Source organism: Hyla sarda, chromosome 1 (assembly GCF_029499605.1).
Source record: "Hyla sarda isolate aHylSar1 chromosome 1, aHylSar1.hap1, whole genome shotgun sequence".
In the NCBI taxonomy this organism is placed as follows: Eukaryota; Metazoa; Chordata; class Amphibia; order Anura; family Hylidae; genus Hyla; species Hyla sarda.
In genome coordinates this window covers 521,552,961-521,571,156 of record NC_079189.1, presented here as the reverse complement: position 1 = coordinate 521,571,156, position 18,196 = coordinate 521,552,961, and the positions used below count along the sequence as shown (strand labels likewise).

General features: G+C 42.4%; 1 long non-coding RNA gene across 1 annotated transcript in view; it reads left to right on the top strand.

Moving 5' to 3' along the window:
* Positions 1–18,196, top strand: part of LOC130290734 (uncharacterized) — a 212,453-nt gene that overhangs the window by 108,624 nt on the left and 85,633 nt on the right. The window contains exon 2 of the long non-coding RNA XR_008847675.1: positions 4,877–5,022. This is a non-coding gene — a long non-coding RNA (uncharacterized LOC130290734). The remainder of the gene's footprint in view (positions 1–4,876; positions 5,023–18,196) is intronic.

The following is an 18,196-nucleotide window of genomic DNA, read 5'->3' as shown; positions in this document are numbered from 1 at the left end:
TCTAAAAACCCTGGGAAATGGCAGCGTTTCCAGGTGGAAATAGGGAGAGGTTCCTGTGTGGGGCCACCCTTTTTAGGGCAAGTAACACTTGCCAAGAAGGAAATGAATGCAAGAGTAGGGCCTTACAGGCAAAGTTTTTACCCCCACCGGTTACATTGAACCATGCGTTGTTCCCTTTCACCTTTTAGAGGTCTTTGCTTCACATCAATACTTGGTGGTCTAGGTAACACATGGTGTTTTTGCACACCTTTCCTTTTTGTTTTATTTAAAAAAAAATTTGAGTACATATATTTTATCCTAACAATATTATCAAAAGTTACATTATACGTAATGCATATCCTCAATACTTACTTGTGCACACTAACACTTTTACAAAGGAGACAATTTCCTTCTGCCTACCTGCCTGTTACGCCGAGCACTCCGGGTCCCTGCTCCTCCCCGGAGTGCTCGCGGCGTTCTACTCTCTGCAGCGCCCCGGTCAGACCCGCTGACCGGGAGCGCTGCACTGACACTGCCGGCGGGGATGCGATCCGCAGAGCGGGACGCGCCCGCTCGCGGTTTGCTTACCAATCTCATTAACTGTCCCGGTCCCCGGCTGTCATGTCCTGGCACGCGCGGTTCCGCTCTCTAGGGCGCGCGCGCCAGCTCTCTATGATTTAAAGGGCCAGTGCACCACTAATTGGTGCCTGGCCCAATCAGTGTAATTAGCTACCACCTGCTCCACGCCTTTATAACCTCACTTCCCCTTCCCAGCATTGCTGGATCTTGTTGCCTTGTGCCAGTGAAAGCGTTTTGTGTATGTCCCAAGCCTGTGTTCCAGACCTTCTGCTGTTGCCCCTGACTACGACCCTTGCTGCCTGCCCTGACCTTCTGCTACGTCTGACCTTGCTCTTGCCTTATCCTTCTGTACCGCGCCTGTCTCAGCAGTCAGAGAGGTTGAGCCGTTACCGGTGGATACGACCTGGTTGCTACCGCCACAGCAAGACCATCCCGCTTTGCGGTGGGCTCTGGTGAATACCAGTAGCAACTTAGAACCGGTCCATTGGTACGGTCCCTCTCTGACACAGAGGATCCACCTCCAGCCTGCCGAATCATAACAGTAGATCCGGCCATGGATCCCGCTGAGGTGCCGCTGCCAAGTCTTGCTGACCTATCCACGGTGGTCGCCCAGCAATCCCAACAGATCGCCCAACAAGGACAGCAGCTGTCGCAGCTGACCACCATGCTACAGCAACTTCTGCCACAGCTACAGCAACCATCTCCTCTGCCAGCTCCTGCACCTCCTCCGCAGCGAGTGGCCGCTCCTAGCCTCCGCTTGTCCCTGCTGGACAAATTTGATGGGGACTCTAAACTCTGCCGTGGTTTCCTGTCTCAATGTTCCTTACATTTGGAGATGTTGTCGGACCAATTTCCTACAGAACGGTCTAAGGTGGCTTTCGTAGTTAGTCTTCTGTCTGGAAAGGCCTTGTCTTGGGCCACACCGCTCTGGGACCGCAATGATCCTGCCACAGCCACTGTCCAGTCCTTCTTCGCTGAAGTCCGTAGTGTCTTCGGGGAGCAAGCCCAGGCCTCCTCTGCCGAGACTGCTTTGCTGAACCTAGTCCAAGGAACTTCTTCCGTAGGCGAATACGCCATCCAGTTTCGTACCCTCGCCTCAGAGCTAGCCTGGAACAATAAGGCCCTCTGCACGACCTTCAAGAAAGGCTTATCCAGCAACATCAAAGATGTACTGGCCGCACGAGAAATTCCAGCTAACCTGTCTGAACTTATCCCTTTGGCCACCCGCATCGACAAGTGTTTTTCTGAAAGACACCAGGAGCTCCGCCAGTAAAAAGGACCTTGATCTCTGGGAACCTCTCTCCCAGTATCCTTTTCAGTCTACCCCTGTGCCTCCCGCTGAGGAGGCTATGCAAGTGGATCGGTCTCGCCTGACCCATGAAGAGAGGTCTCGTCGCAGAGATAAAAACTTATGCCTGTACTGCGCTAGTACTGAACATTTCTTAGTGGACTGCCCTATTCGTCCTCCACGTCTGGGAAACGCACGCACGCACCCTGTTCACATGGGAGTGGCATCCCTTGGTGTGAATTCTGCTTCTCCACGTCTCACTGTGCCTGTGCAGATTTTTTCTTCTGCCAACTCCCCCTTGGAGCCAGCTCTCTAAGATTTAAAGGGCCAATGCACCACTAATTGGTGCCTGGCCCAATCAGTGTAATTAGCTCCCACCTAGTCCACGCCTTTATAACCTCACTTCCCCTTCCCAGCATTGCTGGATCTTGTTGCCTTGTGCCAGTGAAAGCGTTTTGTGTATGTCCCAAGCCTGTGTTCCAGACCTTCTGCTGTTGCCCCTGACTACAACCCTTGCTGCCTGCCCTGACCTTCTGCTACGTCCGACCTTGCTCTTGCCTTGTCCTTCTGTACCGCGCCTGTCTCAGCAGTCAGAGAGGTTGAGCCGTTACCGGTGGATACGACCGGGTTGCTACCGCCGCAGCAAGACCATCCCGCTTTGCGGCGGGCTCTGGTGAATACCAGTAGCAACTTAGAACCGGTCCATCGGTACGGTCCACGCCAATCCCTCTCTGACACAGAGGATCCACCTCCAGCCTGCCGAATCATAACACTGCCTCAGCTACTATTCTGATCTTGCCACCTGCCTGATGCCACATATCTGATGCCAAGTTTTCCTTTTTTCACCAACCTTCGTCACTGGGTACTGGTATTGCAACCCACCGCCCTACTATATCACCGGGTCACTTTCAGGACTTATGATGCTGCTGCTACCACCTCCAGGCTATACCATACTGCTGCCAAATGATCTCCTCCTGCTGCCGCCATCTCCACACTGTGTCATTCAGCCACTATATGGTCTCATTATGCTGCCGCCAACTCCAGGCTGTGTCATTCAGCCGCTATATGGTCTCCTCATGCTGCCGCCACCTCCAGGCTGTGTCATTCAGCCACTATACGGTCTCCTCATGTTGCGGCCACCTCCATGCTGTGTCATTCAGCCACTATAGGGTTTCCTCATGCTGCTGCCAACTACAGGCTGTGTCATTCAGCCACTATATGGTCTCCTCATACTGATGCCACCTCCAGGCAGTGATTCTAATAACGACACCTCTGATCTGCATGTCATACTGAATAACAGTATAATTTCACTAACCCAGCACACACCCTAAGTGTGTTTCTGCAAGGCAAAGTGTTCTACACTTTAGGCTCTTTGTAGGCCAGAAATTGCCATGAATAAATTTGGACCAAAACTATTTTTTGGGGAAAATTCGGCAAATCAGCTGAATCAAATTTTTCAAAAATTCGCTCATCTCTTTCCACAACAAATAACTTTAATTTTTATTTTTGCATCAATTATCCCTGTCTTAAAATAATATTCATCTGCGTACTGACACTTTTACTCAGCCAATATAAGTGGGCACTTTTTGAATAACACAGAAATCAGAAAGGAAAATATAGCAGTGCTTCTTTATTTTCACTGCATCAGCAGGCATAAGATAAAAATATCTCCCCATTATAAAGAGGACATGTGGTCAGTCCAAAAAATCTGACAGGTGTGTCAGAAACACACATGCAAGACAGTACGAAATCATCAGGCACAGGAAAGACCAAGAACATGTCAAAAGTTGATAACTAAGAGGACATTGAAGTACAAAATCACAAAGCAGGAAGCAGAGTCAGGCAATATGTAAAATGTAGATAGTTATGTGGCACAAAAGCAGCAGGCAAAGAGTATTCAGGACACTGGCAAAAGTAAGAATACACAGGTGTGTTCACAGAATAACTAGCAACAGAAAAAACACTTGTGAAAGGGTAAGAACCTTTATCACAGGCTCAGGCCAAGACTACAACTGAGTTTAACACCTCCACCACCAGGAAGTGTTTGTGCTGGTGCCCCAGCTTATTGGCCCAACACTCCTACTTCCTGAGAAGCCGGTAAGAGTTCACTTACTGACAAAGGGACTTTTTACACGCAGGGACATTGTCAAGAAGACAAGCAAAGCTGCTGGGTGCACTGAGAGAGGGATGGATGTGATACTGGAGCCGGCCCAGGCCCTGGTCCATACTTAACACTCATCTGTACTTTTTCATAAATAGTCAAACAGAGTGTGATTAATAGGCTGGAGAAGTAAAATGAGAAGGCTGAGGGAGCATAAACCATGTAAAGGGGGTGCGATAATGAGGCTCCTAATTTTGACCCCTCAGCCTCCTAATCATACCCCATCAGTCACACCCCCTTTAAAATAAAGTTCCTGGCCATGTGACAACTCAATGAAAAGTGCAGATTAGCAGAACCTTTGTATCTCAGGTACATTTTACTATCCACTTCTATCAATTTTCACTCAGAATGATGGTTTAGTATACATTTTTATTTTTCATATTTATTATTTCCCAAATGTACTTTATGTGAACTTTCCTGTATGGCTATTTAACATATCTTCATCATTCAGAATTTAATAAATGCGATTGTATCTTTATTTTCTATTTTTTTCATAATGTCAGCATCATTCAACACACAGAAGTGATTAAACAGATTGCCTGTAATGATACAAAGCAGGAGGTGGCGTGAAACAGTGACTAATAGCCCAGATGTTCATAACCTGCATGAAACCTTTATGGCAGCAATTTGCAGCATCCAGAAATACTGTATGTTGAATTAAAGACACTGCTGTCATTCAAGATGGTTATATTTTAATGCTTACCACTGACATTGAAGCAATACTTTCCAGAGAATGTAGCTTCATAAGGACTTTCTTCGATTTAGATGAATATTAACAATAAGTTACAAAAGTAACATTTCCATAGTAACAAATAAGCGCAGCACTAACAAGCCCACACTAGTTTTTTTTTCTTTTTTTCTCTTTACAGGAACGTCCCCAGCTAAGATGAACTGTACTCTCAGTACCAAGCATATGTCATGGCCCTAAGTGCTGGGAGCAGCTGACTTGACTGGAGAGAGACTTGTGCTATACTGCCTTGAGAATAAACAGACAAGTTATATTAGCTGGAAAAAGGTCAGCTTGCAATTTCTTGCTGGAATTACTGGAACTGAAATATTATTAGAATGAACTTATTCCTAGGAATTAGCCACGCTTACTGCCAGAGGTGTTTATTGCTGTTTATCTTGAACTTTCAGTGCCTAATATAAAGCAATTTTTTTACTCAAGTAATAAAGGTAGTCAATAGGTGTTTTGGTACTTACGGTACTTCAATATACACATGTTGGTCGTCAACAGCCACTAGAAAGAAAAGTGAAGACTATTTGTTTCCAAACAGATGGTGTTATAGGGGTTGTCTAGGGGAATTTAATATTTTCTTATTGCTACCAGACTGCCTAGTAGCAAAAACTTTAACTCGCCATATTAACTTAAAAGAGCTGGCCGGACCTGTAGACGTGACATATCAGGGCTGCTCCACCAATCACTGGCAACAGTCGTGGCCTTGACCATTGATAAGCAGGCAGCACTGTCAGTTCCCTTGGCTGTAGACACTATTCTATGCAGTTCAGGGGAAAGCAAAATCCCCCGTACCTCAATACCAGAGCTACGAGAGAACAGAAGAAGGTGCATTAAAGTATTTGTTATTTTGTTAGGCAGCCAAAGGACAATAAGAAAATAGAAAATACCACTGGACAGCCCCTTTGAAACTAAGAAAAAACTAACTACTCTAAACATCTGTGGTGCTTTAAATAAGGACATTTATAGTTGGACATAAAAAGTTAAAATGGCAGACATATGGATTATATACTGTACATCTCTTTTAACCCCTTAAGGACTCAGCGTTTTTTCTGTTTTTGCATTTTCATTTTTTCCACATCACTTTCTTAAAATCATAACACTTTCAAATTTGCACATAAAATTCCATATGATGGCTTTTTTTTTGCAACTTTTGGGGGCTTCCGTTTCTACGCAGTGCATTTTTTGGTAAAAATGACACCTTATCTTTATTCAGTAGGTCCATATGGTTAAAATGATACCCTACTTATAGAGGTTTGATTTTGTTGTACTTCTGAAAAAAAAAATCATAACTACATGCAAGAAAATTTATACATTTAAAATTGTCATCTTCTGACCCCTATAACTTTTTTATTTTTCCACGTACGGGCCGGTATGAGGGCTAATTTTTTGTGCCGCATTCTGAAGTTTTTATCGGTAGCATTTATGCATTGATCGGACTTTTTGATCGCTTTTTATTCACTTTTTTATGATATAAAAAGTGACCAAAAATACGCTATTTTGGAATTTGGAATTTTTTTGCGCGTACACCATTGACCGTGCGGTTTAACCTCTTAAGGACTTAGGGCGTACCTGAAAAACGCATCACACCGGGTCGATCCCGGCTGCTAACAATAACCGGGACCCTGGGCTAACAGCGCGTGGCATCGATCGTTGTGCCGCGCGCTGTTAACCCTTAAGACACGGCGATCAAAGTTGATCGCCGCGTCTGAAAACGAAAGTAAATGGTTCCCGGCAGCTCAGTCTGGCTGATCGGGACATCGCGATAAAATCGTGATGTTCCGATCAGCTGGGACGCAGGCGGAGGTCTCCTTACCTCTCTCCGCGGCGTCCGATCAGGGATTGATTGCTCTCAAGCCTGAGCTACAGGCTTGAGCAATCGAGCCCCTATTTCACTGATCCTTGCAAAGCTATGGCTTTGCAGGGATCAGCATAGGAGATCAGTGTGTACAGTGCTATAGGTCCCTATGGGAGCTATAACACTGCAAAAAAAAAGTGAAAAATAAAGTTAACAAAGGTCATTTGACCCCTTCCCTAATAAAAGTTTGAATCACCCCCCTTTTCCCATAAAAAAAAACTGTGTAATTAAAAATAAAAATAAGCATATGTGGTATTGCCGCGTGCGAACATGTCTGAACTATAAAAATGTATCGTTAATTAAATTGCACGGTCAATGGTGTGTGTGCAAAAAAATTCCAAAGTCTAAAATTGTGTATTTTTGGTAGCTTTTTATATAATGAAAAAATGGATAAAAAGCGATCAAAAAGTCAAAAAGTCCAATCAATACAAAAATGGTACCGATAAAAACTTCAGAACATGGCGCAAAAAAATGAGTTCTCATACCAGCCCGTACACTGAAAAATAAAAAAGTTATAGGGGTCAGAAGATGACAATTTTAAAAGTATAAATTTTCCTGCATGTAGTTATGATTTTTTCCGAAGTATGACAATATCCAACCTATATAAGTAGGGTATCATTTTAACCGTATGGACCTACAGAATAAAGATAAGGTGTTATTTTTACCGAAAAATGCACAGCGTAGAAACAGAAGCCCCCAAAATTTACAAAATGAAATTTTTTCTTCAATTTTGTCGCACAATAATTTTTTTTTCCGTTTCACCGTGGATTTTTGGGTAAAATGACTAATGTCACTGCAAAGTAGAATTGGTGGTGCAAAAAATAAGCCATCATATGGTTTTTTGGTGGAAAATTTAAAGCGTTATGATTTTTAGAAGGTGATGAGGAACAAATGAAAAGGCAAAAAGGAAAAAACGCTCAGTCCTTAAGGGGTTAATTAATTATATACTTTTATAGTACAAACATTTACGCACGCGGCGATACCACATATGTTTATTTTTATTTACACAGTTTTTTTTATGGGAAAAGGGGGTGATTCAAACTTTTATTAGGGGAGGGGTTTATTAACTTTTTTTTGATAGGGGGCTATAACACTGCACACACTGATCTTTTAACCTGATCCCTGCAAAGCCACAGCTTTGCATGGATCAGCGTAATAGGGGCTTGATTGCTCAAGCCTGTAGCTGAAGCTTTTACTTTCATTTTTGACGCGGCGATCAACTTTGATCGCCGCCTCTGAAGGGTTAATAGCGCGCGGCACAATCGTTGTGCCGCGTGCTATTGGCCCAGGGTCCTGGCTATGAATAGCAGCCGGGACCGACCCGGTATGATGCGGGGTCACGGCGTGACCCCGTTTTAAGAGGTCCTTAAGAGGTTATGCAGATTTTAGGCATGACGAATAATATTTTTACTGACATTGGAAAAGGACATTTAAAAAACAAAACTTTTCAACCTTTTATAGGGGATTTATCTTTCAGACTTTATTTAAAGCAACGCAATATCATGGCACTTTAAGACTTGCATTATATATTGTATACTGGTATGACTCATTCTGTTTTAGTCATTTGCATCATAGGGGTATTCTACAACTTTATTATTGATTGACTATCCTTAGGTTAGGTCATCAAAATCAGATGGTTGGAAGTCTAACACCAGAACCAGTACCAATATGGTGAATAAAGGGCTGGCACTGTAGCTACTTCATTACCTGGTAAAGCTCTACATTTAATAGTGATTTTACCTGATACTACATGTACTCCAGTGAATGGGATTGTGTTGTGTTAAACTTCAGTACCAGACACAGTTGCTTGAAAATGGTCAATGATTTACCTGGTAAATAATGAAGAGTTCCTATGACGGTGACGGTGCTGGACTATGGAAATCCACTAACGATAATCAATATTAAATGCTGAAAACACTTTTTAATACAATGTAGAAACCATTTAATGAATAAAGAGACTCTGAGTATTGCAGCAACTATCCTTAATCCTATGGATTCATTGTAGAGGGTACAATATCTTAACACCTTAAAAAGCAAATAAGTGTCACAACCTTTGACTTGGGTTTTTGTGATTTCTTTCTTTCACCATGCTTCCTTTTAGATTATATTGGATCATGAAAGAAAAAAAATGTTCTATGTAGACTCCACAGTCTCATGCACTACATTGATTTAAGTAACTATCTCCAGTATGATGCTATTTTTCTGTGTTTATTGTAGATGACATGCGTTGTCAGCATCAACAATAACTGGAAGAGATTGTGACCTCTATGACTTTGCCATAAACTAAGAAAGAGATCAGAAAAAATCCATACACAGTAAGATTAAATGTGCTGTTTTCTTGACAACGACAACTCACGGGATAAACATTCACTTTTCCAACATTCATTAGGATTTCAGATATTATCTATATTTGTATTATACTGAGATAATGTTTCAGCTCTTCAGCCAATTACATATATTCTCAGTTTCCACAAGATCTACAATAACAAACTGTTTACAGTAAGCTTAGCACAAAATATTCTTGATCTGTTTTTATACTACATGTAAGCTAGATTGTTAAAAAACTTAAAATAATGAATACTAATATTATAGTTCACCAAAGGGAAATGTGAAAATATGGTTCAGTCTTCCACCATCATACCATTATATAAAACAGGTCAAACTGAGAAGATTAAAGAAGTCTCCTGATCTCAATAAATTAATTTTTACATATTCCCCAGGCTTTATTAACTACCGTATATTAGTAATTGGTTTGGAACTTTTTTCAAACAGTTTGAGAGATATCAATTCCTATTGAATTCTATTGTTTTCTTTCTTTATCTCTTGGTTATGACCTGTGCTGCAAATGTGCAGTGTTTGCCAGCTGTAACAGGAAGGCTTACATTCAGGCCAGCAGCTCTGACATAACCAGGGCACTTCTGGCCTAAGCGCCAAACAAGTATAAATGTCCAAGAAGTAGAAAGTCGGAAATGGACTGGCGATAAAACACCCCTAAACCAGGAGGTGAGAAAAACCCCTTAATACATAGACTTCTGTAAAACGGTTTATTGGGGCATTCATCAAGACCCGCATCTCCGCTCAAGGCCAGCACATAGGCTTTGTGCTTCACTGCTGCCTGTGCGCTTTCCCTGAAATCTCTGCCAGCTCTGAGCTGGTAGAGATTTCAAGCAAAGTGTACACTTGCTACCAAGTGTAAACTGTGTTAAATTTGGCAAACAAGAGCAGCCATGCCTTCGCGTAAGCCATACCCTCTCTGATGAAAACACCACCCAATCGGTGAGCACGGCAATCATTGTCAAAAAGTTGCACAATTATTGGTGCTCAGGCCTTCCTTGTTGAAAAATAATGCACGTCTTTGAACATCTTCACCAGCAATTATTGATAAATGACCCATTTAGTATAACTTCCTGCTCATTCTGGGTGGGTAGAGTTACTTAAAGAATATTTTCCATTATGGACGTACATATGGGTCATACACATAGCTGTTAGTCACTGATTAGAGCTGCCCACTGGACTCCTAAGGCTATAATAAGTAAAAAACAAGATACAAGTACATAAGAGAATTGTTACAGTATACTGAATCTTTTTCTCACAATACTATATATCTATCTGCTTAATGCTAGCAGAAAAGAGGATTGATTAAGGATAGCTTCAGTAAAACATAGCTCTGTATAATAAAAAAAAAAAAAAACGACAGTGAATACATTAACTAAATAAAAAAAAAAGTTGCCGGCTAGCTCAGACGGGCTGTTCGGGATAGCCGCGGCGAAATCGCGGCATCCCGAACAGCTTACAGGACAGCAGGAGGGCCCCTACCTGCCTCCTCGCTGTCCGATCGCCGAATGACTGCTCAGTGCCTGAGATCCAGGCATGAGCAGTCATGCGGCAGAATCGTTGATCACTGGTTTCCTATGAGAAACCAGTGATCAATGATGAAGATCAGTGTGTGCAGTGTTATAGGTCCCTATGGGACCTATAACACTGCAAAAAAAAGTGAAAAAAAAGTGAATAAAGATCATTTAACTCCTCCCCTATTAAAAGTTTGAATCACCCCCCTTTTCCAATAAAAATAAAAAAAAAACACAGTGTAAATAAAAATAAAAATAAACATATATGGTATCACCTCGTGCGGAAATGTCCCAATTATAAAAATATATCATTAATTAAACTGCTCGGTCAATGGCGTGCACGCAAAAAAATTCCAAAGTCCAAAATAGTGCATTTTTGGTCACTTTTTATATCAACGCAATAATGGTACCGTTAAAAACTTCAGATCACGGCGCAAAAAATGAGCCCTCATACTGCCCAATACACGGAAAAATTTTATAGTTATAGGGGTCAGAAGATGACAATTTTAAACGTATTAATTTTCCTGCATGTAGTTATGATTTTTTCCAGAAGTCCGACAAAATCAAACCTATATAAGTAGGGTATCATTTTAATTGTATGGACCTACAGAATAAAGATAAGGTGTCATTTTTACCGAAAAATGGACTACGTAGAAACGGAAGCCCCCAAAAGTTACAAAACAGCGTTTTTTTTCAATTTTGTCGCACAATGATTTTTTTTTCCGTTTCACCGTAGATTTTTGGGCAAAATACAAAGTAGAATTGGTGGCACAAAAAATAAGCCATTATATGGATTTTTAGGAACAAAATTGAAAGAGTTATGATTTTTTAAAGGCAAGGAGCAAAAAACAAAAATGCAAAAACGGAAAAACCCCCGGTCCTTAAGGGGTTAAAATCACTAAAAATCTGTGGTTCAGATTGTATGCAGAGGGGACAGAAGTCAGACAGAATTTCTATAGAACTTAAGGCCCTGATATACTGTACATTGAAATGCCTATTTCTTTATTTCTTTCCTGCTGCTTTAATAGCACAAATATATTCAGTAGCTCTATACAGCTTGTTGTTACTCTTATCCTCTCTGCTCCAGATAGAGCTCAGTATTTTATTTTTTATCTGAAACATACACACATGCAGTAAGACCAATTTTTATTGGAAAGCATTTAACCTATTGCTATTTTTAAGTCCCTATAGGATACTATTACACGTAATCTTTCAATTGTATACATTGTTCAATGTTATGCCATAGGCAAAGCATTGATCAGTGTTATCGGCGCTCCAATTATAAAAGCTTTCATGCCTTCCAGTACTGCTGCAGCACCAATCGGATAGCACAGAGGAGGGTAAGTGGCCTCTGCTCGTCATTATAGCTAGTCAGGACCCTGCAATCACCCCACAGTGGTCCTAATCAGCCCTCCAAACCCAATAGCCACAATAATTTTACGTTTTACATCAATTAATCAACTTTGATTCCTGGATCTAAATGGTTGATGCCAGGCAATGTGACAAATGCTGCTGCCTGGCATTAGTTAGTTTTGGCTGTCGATAGCTAAGTTATTATGGCTTCATAGAGCATTAAATGGCAGGAAGTAAATATATATGTCCTGTCATTATATTCCCTCCCATGACATAATTATACATCCTAAGGCAGGAAGGGGTTAATTGTATATAATCTATGTTGCTATCATTGCAAAATTGAGACATGTCATCACTAAGGCCTCATAGGTTATTTGTGAATCCTTGAATTGAAAGCCTTGATCATTGGAGTCTATATTGTAACAGAACTAGGGACCCCAGGTGGAAATCCCAAGTACACTTTTGGGCCAGTACGACCCTGAATGGTAGCATTAAAAAATATAACTGTTCTCACAAAATACTAAAAGGCCATGTCAATGGAAAAATAACAAAGGTGGGAATGAAAATAAATAAATAAATAAAACACCATTACTCCATCAGAAAGGGATTGAACCCAAAATACCAGTGTGGACAGGCAACAGTCCTTACCATTTAGCTAGCATACAACCTCAATAATAATCCACAGAATTTAGGAAAGAAAAAAGATTTAGGAACTCCTTCCTTATGAAAGTGCCCATATCTCACCCTGTGTTTTTCGGAATTAGCCTCATTCTACAGTGATAAAGCAGCCAATTAACAAACAAGAGATAATGGAGCATTCTGCACTGTATCTGTATATTAATGTGACTGCATTTACTCCAGTTAAAACCAATCAAACCAACATTTCAATTCATATATTGAATAATTCATTGTTTAGATTGAAGAAATTGATTTCTATGAAATACATGCCAAAAAGTTGCATCTAAAGTTTTTCAAGCTTAAAATAAAGGCAAATTTTTCATAAATCATCACATGAACTCACTAAGTTGCACTTTTTAATCCTTTTCAGAGAATGTTAATATTTCATGCAGAAGCAAATACAAAATTACAGTTCCAAAATGTAAAGCACATTACCCGTTATTTTAACAATTATTGTCGCAAAAGAAGATTTATATGTGCCATTTTCCATCCTCATTACTGTTTCTGTCATAGGAATGAAGCATCAGAATTTGAATGTCTTTTTTTATGCATCTGTCATTGCTGGAATATACTCTATTGCTTTGACCTTTTCTGGGTTCTGTGAATTGGTTGGTTGCTATTGTCATTACTCCCTTGTTTACCTCATTTATTTCCAGCAGGAGAACTAAGGATTGTTAGCCAGTAGAGAAACACAATGTTGAAAAGGTCACAACCATCGTAACAAGTAAAACATTCAAGTACATCTAATAATGAAGTGTTTTCAGGATTATTTAATAAGTTAAACCATTTCCTAGATCCAAGCAAAACATTTAACTCAACATGGACTTGTCCTCGCAGTTTTTCAAAAGGAATCAGGCCCCAAGCAAACCTAGAAATCAGGGCTCAGCAACATGCACACTGCAAATAGTTTAGACAATTATTTTTTTGGGATGAAAAGGAAAACAATATAAGATTTCAGAGACATGTCAAATGTTTTGATCAGTCGGGGTCTAGGTGTTCAGATTAAACACCAGAGTAAGCCAGGAGAGGAGCGTGCTAAGGGCCACAGGACATAAACAGACTTGCACTGTAAGTCTATGAGTGTCTTGGTTGCTGGCACAGACAGCAGTGGGAAGGCGTAGTCTCATTCTTATATTCTGGTTAATTCTAGCAATCTGTCAGGGTCTGAACACTCAGACCCTGACTGATCCTAGAAATATGACTTTTGATACACTATGTTGTGGTGCATTTATAAGTTTTTTCATTATTTTGTTTACCAAAGGATTTTTATACACTGACTAATAAAAGTTATGTTTTAGCATACTGCATATGATCAGAGTTTTTTGGGGGGGGTAATTTTTTATGTTCTATTGACCTATGGACTTTTTATTGTATGAAGGTGGACTTTTCGCATACTTATTGCCCTAGGTTGGTGATTTTTTAATTTTTTTTATATCGTACAACAGCCAGAAAAGTTTCATTGTGCTTATCTGCATACCATGCAGCTATTTTAGTGTTTGTTCTATTTCTGTCTACGGTACTAACTTGTATGATGTGTGTATTGAGTTGAGTCAATGCTCTGTTTTGCAATGAACTTACTGCTATTTTGCATTGTTTTAAATATTTCTGTTCTCTAAAGTTTATTTATAAAATGGTAGGTATTCACATTGGTGTGGTTGCACTTCGGCGGTCATTGTTGCTGTGATGCTTTGTCCGGGGGGTGGTGTAGCCCGTACCCAGGGGCTTGGTCGGGCAGCAGTGGGGCTACCTGGCCGTTGGTTGGTCTCCCTGTGGGCATGGTATTGTGGTGGTGGTGGTGGCCGCCGCCTGGCACTATGCCAATGTTGGGTTAGGGACCCATTCTAAGTAGGTGGCCTTGATGTGGTGAGTGGGCTTGTACTTTTTGATCGAAATTTATACTAACAACCAATTAGTGTTTGATTTATGCTGAGAAGCAGGTAGATCAAAATAAAAATTGTGGATGTTCGGCTGTGTTTCTTTTTCTCTATTTTTGTTTTTCAATTGAAATTTGTGACATTGTGACATCAGTAAATATGGATAACCTTAACATTTCTGGTAAAGTATAAGTACCAGTAGATAAATATTTGTTTATTCTCATAAATTAATGTGTATGATTTTAGCTAGACCTCCCCCAGACAGAAGTAGATAGCCTTTTCATTCCATGAGGTGTAGAGCTTCATGTTCTTGCATCACACATGCAAGCTCAGATGATATAAGCTTACCTGTTTTAGGGGAAGTTGGGGGGAGACAGCATGGTGGCTCAGTGGTAAGCTTTTCAAAGCTAGGGTCCAGGTTTAATTCTGACCAAGAGCAACAACTTCATGGAATTTAGATGTATTTCTTGTTCAGGGTAGGGTTTACACGGGGGGCACAAATATGCTGCGGATGCACTGCCGGCCAGCCGTCACAAAGCAATGGCAGAGCAAGCTACCTGTTGCAGCTGCTGTAGCTCTGAGTGTCCTCTCATGACTGCCAGCGGGAAATGCACAGATATCAGCGGATACACAAAGCTATGGCAGCAGCTCTGCCGTGGCTCTGCAGTGTTACGTAAGCTGCGGATGCATTCCCGTGTGATCTTACTCTGATTCCCTGGTTTCTTCCCACATAAAAAAAATAAAAAATAATAATAATATTCTGAGGGACCACAATGTGTGATGACAGTGGTCTGAGATATATTGGCACTATATAATTTAATAAAATAAATAAATATTTATCAGCCAAACATGTATTTTGCTGACATTTTTCCTTTGTGTATAGCCAGCTTTATATATAATTAAATTCCAGAAGAGCAGCACAAGAAATTTGAGAAAAAGCAATGCAATGGTGCACGCTGGGTGTGTACCCTGGTGAGAGGTTCACATATACTAGAGAAAAACAAGAGACCAGCAGAACACAAAAATAAGGTGCAATAAGGTGCTTTTTTGCACCTTATTTTTGTGTGCTGCTGGTCTCTTGTTTTTCTTCAGCTTTATATATATATATATATATATATATATATATATTTTTTTTTTTAGCCTAAAGTCTATGTGCGTGTGATACGCCGATACACTCCCAGGAAAGGCAAGGGGAGAGAGGCCGTCGCTGCCCGCTTCTCTCCCCCTGCCTTTCCTGGGGTCTAGAGCGCTGCTGCCGGCCCTTCTCTCCCCCTAGCTATCGGCGCCGCTGCCCGTTCTGTCCCCCTGACTATCGGTACCGGCGCCCCATTGCCGGCACCGATAGCCAGGGGGAGAGAAGCGGCGCCGATAGCCAGGGGGAGAAAAGGGGCAGCGACACCCATTGCCGGCGCCGCTGCCCCGTTGCCTCCCCCCATCCCCGGTGGCATAATTACCCATTGCCGGTGCCGCTGCCCCTTCTCTCCCCCTGGCTATCGGCGCCGGCAATGGGGCGCCGACACCGATAGTCAGGGGGACAGAACGGGCAGCGGCGCCGATAGCTAAGGGGAGAGAAGGGCCGGCAGCAGGGCTCTAGACCCCAGGAAAGGCAGACCTCCTATGCCCCCCCATGTCGACGATGGGCGCAGATCGCTGGAATTGCCGCAGCGATCTGCGGCAATTCCGGGTCAATCGGGTCTCCAGTGATCCGGTGACCCGGAATTACTGGCTGATCGGGGCAGTCAGAGACGGCCCCGAACAGCCATAGCCAGCAGGGGTGAGGTGGCACTGGTGCCACCTCACAATCGCCCTGATTCCTCGGCCGGTTTACCGGCCGACTAATCATGGCACCTGCTGCGGGTGTCACTCCCGCAACCCACTCCGCCCCCCTTCCGGAGGACGTGAGCGGGTGCGGGAAGAAGACCCCGGGTGCTGGGGACCCCGATCCCTGGCGTCAATGTTGGAATCGGGGCCCCAGGAGCAGCGGCGGGGGCGACGAGGGACTGACCTGATGCGGCGTGGAGCAGCAGCAGGTGGTGAGTGACAGCCCCCTGCTGTTGCTTAGCAACAGCTCCCAGCATGCAAAAAGGGCATGCTGGGAGCTGTAGTTATGCAACAGCAGGAGGCAGACCACCACAACTCCCAGCATTCCATTATGGGCATGCTGGGACTTATAGTTTTGCAACAGCTGGAGGCACATTTTTTTTTATGGAAAAGTGTACCTTCAGCTGTTGTATAACTACAACTCCCAGCGTGCACAATCAGCTAAAGAGCATGCTGGGAGTTGTAGTGTTGCATCTGTTGGTTGGTAACTACAACTCCCAGCATGCCTGTTGGCTGTCGGTGACTGCTGAGAGTTGTAGTTTTGCAACAGCTGAAGGCACACTGAGTTAGGTAGCAAACCAGTGTGTCTCCAGCTGTTGCATAACTACAATCCCCAGCATCCCCAGCCAAAGTAGTATGCCTCCAGCTATTGCATAACTACAAGACCCAGCATGACCTTCCGCTGTCCGTACATGCTGGGGGTTGTAGCTTTTGCAACAGCTGAAGGCACACTGGTTGCAAAACACTGAGTTTGTTACCAAACTCAGTGTTTCACAACCAATGTGCCTCCAGCTGTTGCAAAACTACAACTCCCAGCATGCACTGATAGACCGTACATGCTGGGAGTTGTAGTTTTGCAACAGATGGATGTTTCTCCCCCCCCCAATGTGAATGTACAGGGTACACTCACATGGGCGGAGGTTTACAGTAAGTATCCGGCTGCAAGTTTGAGCTGCAGCAAATTTTCTGCCTCAGCTCAAACTGCCAGCGAGAAACTACTGTGAACCACCTTTAATAAAAAGTAAAAAACACTACATATACACATACCCCTACACAGCCCCCCTCCCCTCCCCAATAAAAATGAAAAACGTCTGGTACGCCACTGTTTCCAAAACGGAGCCTCCAGCTGTTGCAAAACAACTACTCCCAGTATTGCCAGATAGCCACTGACTGTCTAGGCATGCTGGGAGTTTTACAACAGCTGGAGGCACCCTGTTTGGGAATCACCGGCGTAGAATACTCCTATGTCCAACCCTATCCCCATACTCGGGAAAAATTGTGTTACAAATTTTGGGGGGTATTTTCTGCTATTACCCTTTTTAAAAATGTAAAATTTTAGTTAAGCATTTTAGGTAAAATGTATTATTATTTTTTTTTACAAATGCAAAAGTCGTGAATCACCTGTGGGGTATTAAGGTTCACATTACCCCTTGTTACGTTCCCCGAGGGGTCTAGTTTCCAAAATGGTATGCCATGTTTTTTTTTTTTGCTGTTCTGGCACCATAGGGGCTTCCTAAATGCGGCATGCCCCCAGAGCAAAATTTGCTTTCAAAAAGCCAAATGATACTCCTTCTCTTCTGAGACCTGTAGTGCGCCAGCAGAGCACTTTTCACCCCCATATGGGGTGTTTTCTGAATCGGGAGAAATTGGGCTTCAAATTTTGGGGGATATTTTCAGCTATTACCCTTTTTAAAAATGTAAAAATGTTGGGAAACCAAGAATTTTAGGTTAAAAAAATGTTTTTTTTTTACATATGCAAAAGTCGTGAAACATCTGTAGGGTATTAAGGTTCACTTTACCCCTTGTTACGTTCCCCGAGGGGTCTAGTTTCCAAAATGGTATACCATGTGTGTTTTTTTTTTTTTTTTTTGCTGTTCTGGCACCATAGGGGCTTCCCAAATGTTGCATGCCCGCAGAGCAAAATTTGCTTTCAAAAAGCCAAATGTGACTCCTTCTCTTCTGAGACCTGTAGTGCACCAGCAGAGCAATTTTCACCCCCATATGGGGTGTTTTCTGAATCG